Source organism: Oryctolagus cuniculus, chromosome 21 (genome assembly GCF_051225735.1).
Source record: "Oryctolagus cuniculus isolate XC-2025 breed Fujian yellow rabbit chromosome 21, ASM5122573v1, whole genome shotgun sequence".
Classification (NCBI taxonomy): Eukaryota; Metazoa; Chordata; class Mammalia; order Lagomorpha; family Leporidae; genus Oryctolagus; species Oryctolagus cuniculus.
In genome coordinates, this window is record NC_142887.1 from 9,388,099 (window position 1) to 9,402,961 (window position 14,863).

The following is a 14,863-nucleotide window of genomic DNA, read 5'->3' on the forward strand; positions in this document are numbered from 1 at the left end:
AGCTGCCCGGGGCTGGCTGCATGGGAGAGCCACTTCCTGCCTCCATGCAGCCTGGAGAGCCGGCGGCCTGCTGGGGAGCGCACAGCAAACACAGGGCCTGGCCGTGCGTGCAGACAAAAGCAGAAACCCACTCCTGCTAGCCGGGGCGGTCCCTGCCTGCGGACTGGCACAGGTGGTGAGGTTGGAGGGGCGGTGGGGGGCATGCTGGATTTGGGGGGCTCGTCGTCGGTGGGGGCATTGAGCGCGGAATCTGAGGAGCTGGCAGTGGGACGGTGAGAGGCAGCCAGCTCTGAGACAGGAAGAGGAAGGCGTTCCAGATCTGGGGTAGCAGGTGCAAAGGCCCCGCAGCTGTGCTCTCTCAACGTGGGGGAGGCCGGCCCGGTCCACGCGAGGCCTCTCTGGATCCCAGGGTTGGGCTCTGCTTCTGCCTTTTGTTCTGGTACTGGGTGGTTCATTGATGCTTACGGGCTCGGCCCTCGGGGTCACAGCCGTGGAAAGCCATTAGTTGTCTGTGCTTTTGATCTGTGTCCAGAGGAAGGTGTTGGTTCCCAAGCAGGCTGTCGGGGGTGAGGGTTGGGGCAGCATCCAGGAGGTTTGGGATGGGTGTCCTGGGACATTGGTGTTTGAGGCTAGACCCAAGGGTGGTTAGTTAGGGGCAGGTGTGCCCGAGACGTACTCCCCTGGGTTGAGTCACACGAGGAGTGGGTGGATGGAGGCTTATGTGGGTGGATAGAGGCACGGTGCGGGGCAGAAGGAGTTCAGGTACGGCTGGATCCGGAGCTGAATTGGTGCACCGGGGAGCTGACTGTCTCAGCTCTGCCTCCTTCTGTGTGGCCTTGTTCTTGGGCATGTTCCTACCAGCATCTGCTGAGCCCCAATGAGACCTTGCTCCCCAGTTTGGTTTTCTTTCCTTTTTTTAAAGATAAATTATTTTATTTATTTGAAAGGCAGAGTTACACTGGGAAGGAGAGCAAGAGAGAGAAGTCTTCCATCCACTGGTTCACTCCCCAATTGGTCACAATGGTTGGTGCTGTACCAATCCGAAGCCAGGAGCCAGGAGCTTCTTCTGGGTCTCCCACGCGGGTGCAGGGGCCCAAGGACCTGGGCCATCCTCTACTGCTTTCCCAGGTGCATTAATAGGGAGCTGGATGGGAAGTGGAGCAGCTGGGACTTGAACTGGCGCCCATATGGGATGCCGGCACTGCAGGCCAGGGCTTTAACCCACGGCGCCACACGCCGGCCCCCAGCCCGGTTTGGTTCTTTGCCACAGCCGAGGGAGGTGGCCAGCGTGGGAGCGAGGGGGTGTCTCAGACGCGGGGAGCGAGGGAGGGGGTGAATCAGAGGCAGGCGAGAGGGAGGCGGGATTGTGGGTGACTGGCATGGCAGGTATGCCGGTCGTTGGCCAAGAGAAACTGTAAGTCTGGATTTTATAAGAAATGCCCCAATTTTGAGAAAAACATTATGTGGGCCAGAAAGCGTCCCGGTCGGCCACAGCTGGCTGTCACCATTTCGTGGCCTCTGTTCTTAGCTGTGACTTCTGTCGCAGAGGTCTTTCGCCTGTGGTCTGGGCAGATCATTCCGCGGAATGGCCCGGGAGGCCCAGGTCGTGGGACGCGGTGTCTGGAGTCGCCATTCCCGAAGGCTGGGGCCTGGGGCTGCAGCAGTCCCCCAGGAGGGAGGGAGCTCTCTGTCTCCGGGGGTGGGGGGATGGCCTGTGCTGAGACAGTGATGCCTGGTTGTCAGCGACCCGGAGCCAGGGCGTCGTGCTCTGTGGGCTCGGAGACCGGCTCCGCCACCTCCCGCGTCACAGTGCCCACCAGGTTGTTGGAGGCATCACAGACCGCCCCCGCCCCGTGCCTCTGTCTGGCCTGAGCGGGCAGGTGCCGGGTGGTCTTCCCTGGCAGGGGCCCTGTGAGCAGCTGGCTGGCGCCCCCCTCCTGCTGTCGCTGCCTCCGCAGTGGCGTGGCTTCCCAGGGCCCCCGGCCCCGCCCCCGCTGCCCCTGGCATCCCGGCCAGCCAGGTGGTGCTGCAGTTGGAAGCCAGTCTTGGTGAGCAGTTCGCTCTGCCAGCTGCCAGCTCCCAGCGGCCCCTTTGAGATGCAAACGGCCACCAGAGGAGGACGTGCTGACGTCCTGCTGGCATCTGCCGCCGCTGCTGGGTCCAGGGCTCCGCCATTGACGCGGTTGTGCCTTTGGGTATGGCGGTGTCGCCTCTGGGGGCAGAGCCGGGCCTGTGTTCTGGCCTCCCCAGTCACAGCGCCGTTCCTGCAGGTGCCCTCGGGCCTCCCGGCCGCTTCCCTCGGGAGGGGGGTGGGGCGCTTGGGGCTGTCTTCGGCTGGTTCAGGCCAGCAGGGGGTGTCCCCCCCCGCTGTCATCACTCGGTGGGGGGACTCCCGGCCGGGGCCCCTGTAGTGGACGTTTGGGTGCTGGACGCGGTCTGGGCTGTGGCAGGGGTGCTCACTGCACAGAGGCCTTTGCCCGGGTACTAAGGGGAGCATCGGAGACGCCCCCCGGCCCCGGGCTGGCGCCGGGAGGGAGGTGGCCTCCCCTTGAGCCTGGTGGGGGAGCACGGCCTGTGGACCCCGGTTTCTGACCGTGACCTCCACGCAAGCTGCCCTGAGCACCCCATTCCTGCTGATTTGTCCCAGCTGCCATGGGGACCTGGGAACCCTTGGGGACCTTACATTAACCGCACGTCAAGGGTGAAGTTTGTTGTTCTTATCTCACTCATGGCCGTAGTTCCAGTGCCCAGCGCGGACAGTAGGGGCTTCATAAACTTTGCTGACGGCACCAGGCCGGGGTGGGGGGCAGGGCTCTCATCGGCTGGGGGGTGGCTGGGCGGTGCGTCTCACGTGACCACTGTCTGCTTTAGCTCATGTCCAGGTGAAGCCCAGACCACGGGAACCGGACCGTTTTCAAGTCAGTCCTTGAGCTCTGGGAGCGTCCCTCCACGCCATGCCCACACCGTCCGCAGCGCCCCACGGCAGCCCCGCCCCGCCCCCGCATCGCCCAGCCCACCTGTGAGCCCAGCTCCCGCGGCTGCACCTGCGCTCTGTGCCCCCGCGCCCGCTTCTCGCACTCGGCCCAGCGGCGCTTTCTCAGCATCCGCGTGGCGCCGTGGACCGGGACTTCCTTCCCTCCTGTGGCGCATGCACACGTGTGTCAGGCAAACCAGCGCGCAGGAGATGGGGAAACTGAGGCTGCTCAGGCCCTGAGCATGGGGGCCCAGGGCAGGGTGGCAGGGGGCGGAGACGCTTCTAATGCTGTCTTTTCCTTCCCCTCGACCCTCCCTTCCTGCTGGCGGCGGGCGCCGGGCGCCGAGTGGTGGCCGCGGCTGTGGGCCCACAGCTGTCCTTTGGAGGTCCCGTTTCTGTGGACCCCGAGGGGGTGGTGGCAGGTGCGCCCCTGTTGGAGGGCTGAGCAGACTCACCCTGGAGAGGCGGGGTGGGGGGCAGGCCGTGACTGCTCAGCCCAAGGGTCCCCCTTGCTGCTGCCTCTGCCCACGTGCTCCTGCCCTGTGGCCCCACCGAGCCGCCCCTTCCCCCGACCCCGAGCCGTGCTCAGCAGACAGGCCCTGGACGGGCTGAGTTGGGAGATCTGCGGCATGGGGCTCCTTGGCATGAGGAGTGCTGGTCTCCAGCGGCGGCGGCTCCGTGGGTGGGGGATTTTCCGGGGCCGGACAGATGACTGCAAACTTCACTTGTTCCGAACCTGAGCTCTAGTTTTGGTGAGGAGGTGCTGCTGGCCGATGCTGGTTTTTGGTTAGTTGTTTCCGTCGGTCTGCCGCCCAGCGTCTCGGGGGGCAGCCTGGAACCTGCCTGAGACTTGAGGTCACTGTGGAGGGCGTTGGGGTGCGTTTGTCCGGCTTATGGCAGGAGCTGGGCGCAGGTTTGTGTCCAGAACAATCACAGGACAACAGGAGCCCGCGGGTCCTGCCCCAGCTGCTCCGCACCGCTTCCTGGTGCTGTTTTCCGGGTTTCATAGCCTCCTGGTGGTTACGGCGAGAGCCAGCAGGCGGGAAGCCGGTGCCCGGATCTGTGAACTAAAAACACGCCAGCTCTCAGTCACCCGGTTCGTTCTGTCCGTGCCTCGATTTCCCCACTGTGAATGGAGGCTTCTGAGGGGCAACACGCCCATGCGGGGGCAGCACTCCAGGGGCTGTTGTCCTCGCGAGGGCTGGAGGAGTGAGCTGCCCTGGGTGGTGAGGTGCCCTGCTCTCCCGGTGGCCACTTGGGGCCCTGGCCAGACCGGCAGCCACAGACCCTTGTCACCTGCAGATCTGATCTTGCTCCCAAAGCCCTTCGGTGGCTGCTGGCTGACTGCACCACGTGACCTGGGTTCAGGACCCAGCTCAGCCGCTTCCTAGCCTGCGACCTTGGACGAGGCGCTCGCCCTCTCTGGGCCTGCACCGTGGCTGTACCTGCGTCTGTCAGGTGGGAACAGCAGGGTCCGGTTCCGCAGGTGAGGAGCTCGGTCCAGCACGGGCGCCTGGTGGGCCCTGAGTGGGGCCACCCTCACTCCTGCAGTCGGCCCCGCCCACAGCCCTCGGGGCCTGCTAACTCCCCCACCCCGCCTTCTCACCCCTTCACCCCTCACTCGGGCCTGCCGGCCTCTGCTCGGCTCCCGGCACCAGGCCTGCAGTTTGGCGTTTGCTGAGCCCATTCCCAGGGATTTCCCCTGCGTCTGCACCCTTGGCAATGTGCGAGACCCCCACCTCCTGGCGGCCTGCCCCAGCCCTCTTGCCCTGCCCAGAGCCCTGACCTGGGAGAAGCTGAGCCTCGGCTGAGTCACAGGCGAGGGGCAGCAGAGCCGAGGGTCAGACTCCTGCTGGCCACCGGGCCATCTGCTTGGGCCGGTGCGTGTGTGCGTGTGTGGTTCTTAGGCCCGTCCCCGCGGTGACCCCGGCCCAGGGAGCCACGTTTCCTTCCCGCAGGTGAAAGGGACGGATGGGTTTTCCAGGCGAAGCGTGCCCCTCCGGCCCTCTGACCCCGGGCCAGGCCAGGCCCGTGTGCTCTGGCGCCCGGCAGGGGTCGGGGGGACGTCCAGCTGGGAGGAAACGGGTTAAAGGCGGAGACGCGGGGCTGCAGCTCGCCCCGCCTGCCAGCGAGCAGACTGGGGAGGTTTTTCGAGCCGAGCTATAAAAAGGCCCCACAGTGTTTGAGCTCCCGAGTGTCGGCTGGAAGCCCGCCAGGGTTACCATGGCGATGAGGAATTATTACTTACTGCCAAGGCTCGGAGAAAAAGCTCGTACTTTTGGCTTCCAAACAAGAGCTGCGGACTTATGTAATTCCCTGTGTTTATAGGCCCGGAGTGGCAGGAGGCGAGAGCCCGTCGCTGGAGGCCGCCGCCGTCTCGCTCGCCGCCCCGCGTGGGGTCGGGCGCCCCGGCAGCTTGTCCCCGGTGGGCCCCGGCCTGCCCCAGTTTGGGGGGACGTTGCGCCGGAAGCCTGGGGAGCCCGGCCTGGCTGCTGGGCCGCCGGCCCCCGGCAGGGCCTCCTCAGCAGGGTGGGAGCCCGAAGTCTCGCGGGAAGGCGGAGCGGCCGCTCTGCGGGGCCGTCCCTCGGCCCGTGTCCGTCCTGGAGGAAGGATGGGCTCGCCGTCGGCCGCGGGGTGTCTGGTGGGAGCCCGTGGCGTGGCCGGTGCGTGCCGAGGCCGTCTCCCGGCCTCTTCCTGTCCTCTTTGTGGGAGACTTCCCGCAAGTTGTGCGGAGCTGGCCTGAGCGGGAGGCTGCGCGTGTGCTTGGTAAGGGAAGGCGCCGGGCTCGCTGTGGCCTGGGGTGGGGGTGGGCGCCACAGGGGCCGTGGCTCCCAGACGCGGGTGGGGGGTGTCGCCCGGGGCCCCTGGCGTCACCTGGCTGGAGCCCTGGGCCCGCCGTTGGCCTTGGTGGCCCTGGGCCAGGGCTGGGGGCCGCGGGGATGCTGGCTGGCCGGCGGGGGCAGCCGGACGTGGGTCAGGCTGTGCTCGCGGGACAATGGGCCCCGTCTTTGCAGAAGCTCGGAGTTGCTGCAGTCACGGGAAGATCTCGGAGGCCCTGGCTGGGGCGACTCCGGAGCCGGCCCTCTGGGGGAGTGGACGTCCAGGGACGCCGTGCCCCTCTGCTTGGAGCCCGTGCACAGCCCGGTGTCTCGTCCTGGAGTGTGCTGAGCCGCAGGGCCCTGGGGCCCAGGAGTTTGTTCTCGGGACTGGGTGCGGGAGGGTGTGGGCTCGAGGCCTGGGGATGTGGGGGTGGGCTCGGGCCCGAGAGCCAGGTGCAGGCGGCTCCCCGCCGAGGTTGGCGCTTGGCCGGGCGCCCGGGGCTGGTCTGAGATCAGGGCCACCGGCCCAGGCTTGCCCGGGACTTGGCAGCGAGGAGCCGGGATAAATGCTGGAAAGTTGGAAGGGCTTCCCGGGCTCACAAGGGGCCTTCAGTTGCGAGCGAGCTGAGGGCACGAGGGAGCCGTTTGTCCTGAGCCGAGCGCGCTGGGAAGCGGGTGTCGTGTCGGGGGCACCTCCGAGCCCAGGCCCCAGGCGCTGCGTTCCCAGGTGGCGTCCTGGCTCCGTCCCTTTCTCTGCTGTGTAGCCCTCTCCTCCAGGAGCCTCAGTTTCCCCAAATGGGGTAAAGTTGCAGGGGCACACAGATGGGGAGGGGCCATCACTAGAAGGAGCTGTAGCTTTGTAGCTGCCTCTGGGCAGACCACCTGGGTTTACACCTGGGTCGGATGCCCTTGCACGAGTCCCTTCACGTCCCTCAGCCTCAGTTTTCCCATCTGACAAGTGGACGCACTCGCTGGAAATGCTGGCTTGGTGTGGGTGTGTGGTCAGTGTTGGCTGGTGCTGCGGTTGTGGCTCAACAGTGAGGAGGAGGAGGAGGATGCTGCCCTGCCCCGCCCCCAGAAACCTGAATTGAGGTGGGAGGGGCTTGTGGAGGTTCTGGTCCCTTAGGGCTAGGGTTTAGTGGCCAAACCGAGGTCCTGGTCCCGGCTGGGCCCATGAGGCTGGGCACTGTGCGAGTCCTGGATCTTGGCCTCAGTTCCTCGTGCGTATGGCCCAGGTGGTGGTGCAGCCTGCAGGTGTGTGTCAGGGCGCCGGGGGGGTGCGCAGCTCCCCAGTGTAGACGGCAGGTGTGTGTCAGGGCGCCGGGGGGGTGCGCAGCTCCCCAGTGTAGACGGCAGGTGTGTGTCAGGGCACCGGGGGGGGAGTGCCGGGGGCCTTGGCACTGCTGTACTCAGCTCCCCCAGTGTAGACGGCAGGTGTGTGTCAGGGCACTGGGGGGGTGCGCAGCTCCCCAGTGTAGACGGCAGGTGTGTGTCAGGGCACCGGGGGGGGGGGTGCCGGGGGCCTTGGCACTGCTGTACTCAGCTCCCCCAGTGTAGACTGCAGGTGTGTGTCAGGGCACCGGGGGGGTGCGCAGCTCCCCAGTGTAGACGGCAGGTGTGTGTCGGGGCGCCGGGGGAGGGTGCTGGGGGTCCCTGCGCGCTGCTGTGCGCAGTTTCCCCAGTGTAGACGGCAGGTGTGTGTCAGGGCATGGTGAGGGGGCTGCTGGGGAGCCCTCGGTGCTGCTGTGTGCAGCTCCCCAGTGTAGACGGCAGGTGTGTGTCGGGGTGCCGGGGCGGGGGGTGCCGGGGACCCTGCGTGCTGCTGTGAGCAGCTCCCCAGTGTAGACGGCAGGTGTGTGTCAGGGTGCCCGGGGGGGGGTGCTGGGGGACCCTGCATTCTTCTGTGAGCAGCTCCCCAGTGTAGACGGCAGGTGTGTGTCAGGGCGCCAGGGGAGGGTGCTGGGGGTCCCTGCGCGCTGCTGTGTGCAGCTCCCCCAGTGTAGACGGCAGGTGTGTGTCAGGGTGCTGGGAGGGGGTACTGGAGGGCCCTGCGCGCTGCTGTGTGCAGCTCCCCCAGTGTAGACGGCAGGTGTGTGTCAGGGCACGGGGTGCCAGGGGGCCCTTGGCACTGCTGTGCACAGCTCCCCAGTGTGGACGGCAGGTGTGTGTCAGGGTGCTGGGAGGGGGGTACCGGAGGGCCCTGCACGCTGCTGTGTGCAGCTCCCCAGTGTGGACGGCAGGCGGGCTTTAGGTCTGAGTTCACCCCGATCTCCTGCCATTTCTCCTCTTCCCGGTAGAGAGTTCTGCTTTACAGGAACCCACACCCAGGGGTGGGAGGGGAGGGGCCTCACTCTGTCTTCAGCTGGGCCTGGGTCCTCAGGCTCCCCCAGGGGGGCTCTGCTGCCCTGTCTCCCGCTGGCCCTGGGCCAGGAGCCGCGACTCTGCCCGCGACTCTGTCCTGGGGGCAGAGGGGGAGGGGCCGCGGGCTTGCCCGGCGTGGCAGCTGTCCTGTGAGTGTAAGTGACACCGGATGCCGGGCCTCTGGCTGGCTTGGGGCCTCCCCTCTTGGGCGAGCAGGAGCCAGAGGGGACTTCCCCGGGTGTCCAGGCTCCCACGCCAGCTGCACGCTGTCCGATGGGCCTCCCCGGGGACCTCGGGAGAGGCCCCGGCGCTGTGACCCCATGTGCATCTGTTCGGGTCAGCCATGGGGCTGCCTTGCGGCCCTTGCCCTGCCCCTAGCGTGGTGCCGGTGACTGAGACCTACGGTGGGGCGCGGGGTTCAGGCTGAGCCCCTGCAATGAGCAGCCCTGTGTGGACCAGAGGGGTGGCAGAGCGTGTGGAACCGGTGTGCACTCATGGGAACACGTGTGCACTCATGTGGCACAGTGGACTTGAGGGCTCTGTCGTGTGTCAGAGCGCGTGGAACCCATGTGCACTCATGGGAACATGTGTGCACCCACGTGGCACAGTGGACTTGAGGGCTCTGTCGTGTGTCAGAGCGCGTGGAACCCATGTGCACTCATGGGAACACGTGTGCACCCACGTGGCACAGTGGACTTGAGGGCTCTGCTGTGTGTCAGAGTGTGTGGAACCCATGTGCACTCATGGGAACATGTGTGCGCCCACATGGCACAGTGGACTTGAGGGCTCTGTCATGTGTCAGAGCCTGTGGAACCCATGTGTACTCATGGGAACACGTGTGTACCCACGTGGCACAGTGGACTTGAGGGATGTGTTGTGTGTCAGAGCGTGTGGAACCCATGTGCACTCATGGGAACACGTGTGCACTCACTTGGCAGTGTGGACTCGAGAGCTTTGTCGCCTGTCAGAGCACGTGGAACCCATGTGCACTCATGGGAACACGTGTGCTCTCACGTGGCACAGTGGACTTGAGGGCTCTGTCGTGTGTCAGAGCGTGTGGAACCCATGTGCACTCATGGGAACACATGTGCACTCATGTGGCACAGTGGACTTGAGGGCTCTGTCGTGTGTCAGAGCGTGTGGAACCCATGTGCACTCATGGGAACACGTGTGCACTCACTTGGCAGTGTGGACTCGAGAGCTTTGTCGCCTGTCAGAGCACGTGGAACCCATGTGCACTCATGGGAACACGTGTGTACCCACGTGGCACAGTGGACTTGAGGGCTCTGTCGTGTGTCAGCATGTGGAGCCTATGTGCACTCATGGGAACACGTGTGCACTCATGTGGCACAGTGGACTTGAGGGCTCTGTCGTGTGTCAGAGTGTGTGGAACCCGTGTGCACTCATGGGAACACGTGTACTCACGCGGCCCGGTGGACCTGAGGGCTCTGCCGCGTGACAGCGTGCCGTGGCCCCTGTGGTGGCACTGGTGTGGCTGTGGTCCCCATGGGTGGGACCTGCCTCTGGGCCGTGGTATCCTGGGGTCTCCGCACTGCGCGTCGGTCTGCAGGGGCCACACCCCGGTTGCAGCTGGTGGCTCCGGGCCCCCAGGCCTCCGCTCCCTTACCTAGAACCGCACGCCGTCCCACAGTTCCTCGGGCGCTCGGGAAGCCTGTGGAGCCATGAAGATGGCGCCCGCGTGGGCCTGGTGCCTGTGTGGGTTTGCTGTGGCCACCGCTGTCACGGCTGGTGTGATCCTCCCCGGGAAGGGAGGGTGCTGGGTGGTCCCACTCTGCAGGTGAGGAAGCTGAGGTCCAGGAGCTGGGTCATCGCAGGCGTGGCTCGGGGAGGCCCCCCACTCACCCTGAGCTGCAGGTGCCGCCTCCTCCCTGCCCCACGTGTGGGCCGGGCTGGGGCGGGGACAGGGCCTGGGCATGTGGCCTGGGTGCGCCCACCCAGAGCCGCCCACCTCTGCTTCCTCAGAGGCCGCCGCTCGCAGCCCTGAGGAGGGGTCTTGGGTAGCCAGGTTGGGCCCTGGACGTCCAGGGCAGTCCCAGGTCAGCCTCTGTGACTGCCCCCCTCCCTTTCCTCTCGGCGTGTTCTCTGGCCGCGCCGGTGGTGGGCAGGCCCCGGGGCGCAGGAGCTCTCCCTGCTGTGGGCTGTGTCACCCCAGCACGCGAGCTCCAGGGATGGGTTTCTGTCCGGCCAAGGTGACCGGGGGGGGGGCACAGGTGGCCTGGGGCTGGATGTGGGCTCAGGTGGCCCGGGAGGTCCAGGCAGGGCTTGCTTCACACCTGGGGGCGCTGGGGGTTCCTGAGCAGATCGGGCGGCCAGGTGGTCCCGCCCAGAGCTGTTCCCAGGGAGTTCCGCCATCACAGGGGAGTGGTCGGTGGAGATGCACGTGTGTGTCTGCGTGCACGTGTGTGGGGCTGTGTGTTGTGTGCACACCTGTGTGCATGTGTACGCACGTGGCTGTGTTGTGTGCATGCTTGTGCTTGTGTGCAAACCTGTGTGTGTGCACAAGGCTGTGTGTTGTGTGCCTGCTTGCAGCGTGTGTATGCGCGTGTGTGCCTTTGTGGGGAGGGGCTGTCGGCTGCTGCTTAGGGTCTCAGGTCTGGGCTTTGCCGAGGGAGCCTGCAGGGGCCGGTGCGCCCTTGGGAGCCTCTTTTTTTTTTTTTTTTTTTTTTTTGACAGGCAGAGTGGACAGTGAGAGAGAGAGACAGAGAGAAAGGTCTTCCTTTGCCGTTGGTTCACCCTCCAGTGGCCGCCGCGGCCGGCGCACTGCAGCCGGCGCACCGCGCTGATCCGATGGCAGGAGCCAGGAGCCAGGTGCTTCTCCTGGTCTCCCATGGGGTGCAGGGCCCAAGCACCTGGGCCATCCTCCACTGCACTCCCTGGCCACAGCAGAGAGCTGGCCTGGAAGAGGGGCAACCGGGACAGAATCCGGTGCCCCAACCGGGACTAGAACCCGGTGTGCCGGCACCGCTAGGCGGAGGATTAGCCTAGTGAGCCACGGTGCCAGCCCCTTAGGAGCCTCTTTGCTCCTTGTTTCGGGGTCCTGCCTCAGGGCCTTGTTATCGGCTGTGCGCTCTGCTCAGCCCACCTTCCCTGGGCTGCCCGCCCCGGCAGCCGCAGGCCTCTGGGCTCCACCTGGGCAGATCCTGTGGTGCTCACCACTGGAATCTGCCACGTGCCCGTGTTCAGCTGTGGGTGTGGCTGTCCCAGGGCATCTCACGAGTGGCAGAGGCTGGGAGCCGTGGGCCAGGGGCCACAGACTGGGGTCTGCTGAGGGTCTGTGTACCGGCCCGTGGATGGTGTCGTCTGGTGTCCTCACGGTGAGGTGGGAGGGAGAGCCCGCTGGGGCCCTGCTAGGGCGCCAGTCGCCTCCAGAGGCCCCTCTGATGCCCTCACATGGTGATGAGCTGACCACAGCACCCCCGCCCAGGTCCTCCATCGTGGGCACCACTGTGTCCCCAGTGGACAGTGGCCACTCCTTAAGTGGTTGTGCCTGCTCAGTCCCCCAAGGGCCTGGGCCTCTCCCCCGCCACAAAGCCCCACCCTGGAATTCGTGGCCAGGGGTGGGGGCAGGGCCTCAGACAGGCCCTCCGGGGATGTCCTGTGTTTGCTGTGTGCTGAGTGTCCATGGCCATCCCAGGGCGTCCTGGCCTCCCAGATAGGATCAGGCATAGGGGAGGTGCAGACTGCGTGGCTGGGGCGCCCTGCACACCTCTGCCTGGCTTCCGTGTCTCTCCCACAGCCCCCCGACTGGGCGCAGAGAGGGTCGGCAGCACGCCCACAGACACGCGGCAGCGGGCCGGGGTCCCAGCGGGCCGGGGTACTTCTGTGTGGTCTGGTTCTCCTGCTGGGAGCCCACCGGAGCTTGCCCGCTTCACCCACGGAGGCCCCTCTCTGACCCCCGGGGGCGTGACTCCAGCCCAGGTCAGAGGCCTAGAGGTGCCCACCTCTCCAGGAGGGGCTGCCCCTCCTATTTGCATGACACTGGGTCCTTTGTCCCCCTTCCCTGGCTAATCACAGAATTCCTGGCCTGTGATGTCACAATATGCCCTTTCTGCCAGGGTCCGAGCTGGGTGGGCAGCTGTGTGCTAACGACCGGAGAGCTGGTGCCGGCTGGGCCTGCCGCTGCCTTCCTGTCTCCCCTTGTCTCTCGAGGGGGCTTCCCAGATGGGTTTGTTCCCATTTGGCAGTGGAGCGAATCACAGAGGCTTTGGGGGGTGGTCCCGAACCCCTGTTTGTCTGTCCCTCCCTCCTCCCTAGGAACAGCTCTGAGCCGCCTCTTGGCCTGGGAAGTGGGGGTGAGTCATCGCCGTGGGCGTGGGAGCCTCTGGCTTCCCGGAGGCTGGAGGGAGGCCTTGGCTGCCGGGTCCGCTCAGAAGGCCCCCTGGCGTGTGGCTCCGCTTCCTTGTCTGTCTCCCCCTCTGCATGCTGGGTGCTGCCCTGGGCCCGGCTGCGGGGCTGGGCGGCGGTTGAGCACTCTGGTTGAGTGACCACAGGGAAGGCCGGGTCTGGCGCAGTGGGGTGAACGGTGGCGCCCAAAGCCTCGAGCGTGTTCTCCCGATGCGGGCCCTGTCCGTGTGCCTGTACGCGGGGCAGGTGCGCTTTGAGACGATGTCATCTTGGCTTACACAGGTGGACCCTAACGAAAGCCCGTGACCAGGGTCCTTGGGCGAGGCGGAGGGGACGGCTGTGTGGAAGCCGGGGCCGAGCCTGGACTGAGTGGCCACCAGCGGCGAGGCCCAGTACCCCCCGAAGCCTGCTCGTTACCTGCTGCTGGCTGTCCCGCCTCCGGGCACCGGGAGGCACAGGCTGCACACGCCTCTCCCCACACACCTGGCCCTGCACTCGGGACCTTGGGAGCTGAGACGCACAGAGCCCCTCCAGGCCCCAGCAGTGGGTGGCCTGGCATCGTGGCTCCCAGGGACGAGGGTCTGGGGCCTTGGTGTGTTGCTGACATGGGGTCATCACCCGATGTCTGGGGACGTGCGGCCACCTGTGACGAACCTGCTGGCGCAGGCTGGCGGTGAGAGGCCCTGCCGGGTCCCTCGCGTGTTTCTGTTTGCCGAGCAGTCTCTGAGCCGCCTGCGGTTCTGCCCTTGGCGTGCCCGTGGATTCAACAAGCACTTAGCACCTCCTGTGTGTGGGGTGCGGGGACAAGGGGACACAGCAAGTGTGGCTCTCGCATTCGTGGTTCCTAGGCTTGGGGCTTGAGGAGAAGGGACAGGACTGGAACCAGGGCCCTGGATCCCGGTGAGGGGGGTGGCAGAGCCTGGGGGCAGTGAGTGCCCCAGGGCCTGACCCAGAGGGATGGCACAGCCCTTGTGCCCTGCCTGGGGCCACCTCCCGCTGCAGGCTGGGCCTGGTCCCGTGGTGCCTGGGTCTGGCTGGTGGGGAGGTGGGGGTCCCTGTAGCCTGACAGGTCGCCGGCTACAGTTTGAAGTGGGCACTGGAGGGGACTCTCCTGGGTTTGCCTCCAGGCTGGGCCACTTTGGAGCTCTGTGACCTCAGGCAAGTAACTGATCAGCCTGCGTGTACCTCAGTCTCTCTGCCTGGGGAGTGGGGATAAGAGTGGAGCCTGTCACATGGGTGTGGTGGTCACTGGTGTGGCGACCGCTGCCCTTGCCCTTGGCCGTGGCCGTGGCTGTGAGGCACCTGCCCTGGATCTGTTGGTTCCGGGGTTGCTCGGGACCCAGGGGCAGGAAACAGCACTGCTACTCTTCCTGCTGCTGTCCCTGTCCCTGCCTGTGGGCAGAGCTCAGGCTGTGGAATGGGAGCAGAAGCAGGCCCAGGGCTGTGGGGAGGGGACTGAGGGGGGCCCACACCTGCGGGGCCAGCAGGGGAGTGCAGGGGGAGGCCTTGGCCAGCCCCAGGCCAGGGATGGCCGCCCATTTTACAGTCTAGGGAGCAGAGGCCGTGCAGGGTCTGGCCCCTGGGGCCTCGGGCTGCAGACAATGCCCCTTTCTTCTGGCCTGGCCTCTGTTTATCACAGCAGCAGGCACTGGGCTCTGCGGCCCTGGTAGCAGATGTCCCAGGGACAGAGCGATTGAGATCGGGATGTTCCTCCAGAAGCCCCGGCTGGGGCTCCGGTTACTGCTGGGGGCGCCGTGGGCGGGGTGTGACTGCCGCCCAGGAGTGACCCAGATCTGGCCGGAGCCGGCTAGGCCAAGCTGGCTGCCCTTATCTGCCTCGCTCTGCCCGTTAGAGTGGCCGCAGGCTCAGGCTGGGCTGGGTGGCGCGCCTCTGCCCCCAGGGCAGGAGGCAGGCAGGCCTGTCTCCTCCGGCTGGCTTTGGAGCTCTCCCCACCTGCAAGGTGAGGGGCTGGGAGGGGGAGGAGAGCCTGGGATTTTGGTGGGAGGGGTTGCTTGGCTGCAATGGGCAGACTCCCCCTGGTCCTCACGTTTATAGCAGGAAGCTTCCAGTAAACCAAACCAAACCAAACCTCAGGGGAGGCTTCAGGCACAGTTGGATCCAGGCACTGTCTCCATTCAGTCCTGGGTAGCCAGAGGCCCGTTGTCCTTGCTGTCCCGAGGCTCCAGCGGAAGCTCTAGGAGGAGTCTCACTGCTTGGCTTGAGAGCAAAAGCCCTCCCTAAAGCAATCACCGTGGCCTTGGACTGGCCCTGAGTGGCCAGACCTGGAGGGCAGGGTCAGCCTCCCCCAGATTCCAGGGAGCAGCCGTCGGCAGGAAGCGCTGGC

General features: G+C 66.1%; 1 protein-coding gene across 39 annotated transcripts in view; it reads left to right on the forward strand.

The window, feature by feature from the left end:
• NCOR2 (nuclear receptor corepressor 2) overlaps window positions 1-14,863 on the forward strand; it is a 160,757-nt gene that overhangs the window by 30,535 nt on the left and 115,359 nt on the right. For 33 of the 39 annotated variants that reach the window (XM_070066056.2, XM_070066079.2, XM_070066081.2 and 30 more), the window contains exon 1: window positions 5,310-5,740. The exons of 5 other annotated variants lie outside the window; for them this stretch is intronic. The gene's annotated coding sequence lies outside the window, so the exon portion shown is untranslated. Of the gene's footprint in view, window positions 1-5,309; window positions 5,741-14,863 lie in introns of those variants that run through there. One more of the 39 variants, XM_089323502.1, reaches the window with a different exon arrangement.